This window comes from Etheostoma spectabile, chromosome 13 (assembly GCF_008692095.1).
Source record: "Etheostoma spectabile isolate EspeVRDwgs_2016 chromosome 13, UIUC_Espe_1.0, whole genome shotgun sequence".
Lineage (NCBI taxonomy): Eukaryota > Metazoa > Chordata > Actinopteri > Perciformes > Percidae > Etheostoma > Etheostoma spectabile.
This window is the reverse complement of record NC_045745.1, coordinates 22015194-22015400: the sequence shown is the minus strand read 5'-3', so window position 1 is coordinate 22015400 and position 207 is coordinate 22015194. Positions and strand designations below refer to the sequence as shown.

The 207-nt window shown below is 45.4% G+C and overlaps 1 protein-coding gene and 1 long non-coding RNA gene across 2 annotated transcripts in view; one reads left to right on the top strand and one right to left on the bottom strand.

The window, feature by feature from the left end:
* b3glctb (beta 3-glucosyltransferase b) overlaps positions 1 to 207 on the bottom strand; it is a 19114-nt gene that overhangs the window by 2546 nt on the left and 16361 nt on the right. The gene's annotated exons all lie outside the window — the stretch shown is intronic.
* LOC116700664 (uncharacterized) overlaps positions 1 to 207 on the top strand; it is a 19274-nt gene that overhangs the window by 15729 nt on the left and 3338 nt on the right. The gene's annotated exons all lie outside the window — the stretch shown is intronic.

Below are 207 nucleotides of genomic sequence, written 5' to 3'. Positions count from 1 at the left end.
GCCTTGTAGTTCTGGGCTGATCCCTCACCTTCCTCATGATCATTGATGCCCCAAAGAGGTGAGATCTTGCATGGAGCCCCAGACCGAGAGACATTGACCGTCATCTTGAACTTCTTCCATTTTCTAATAATTCTAATAATTAATAAAAAAAACAGTTTTTACCTTCTCACCAAGCTGCTTGCCTATTCTCCTGTAGCCCCCCCCCCC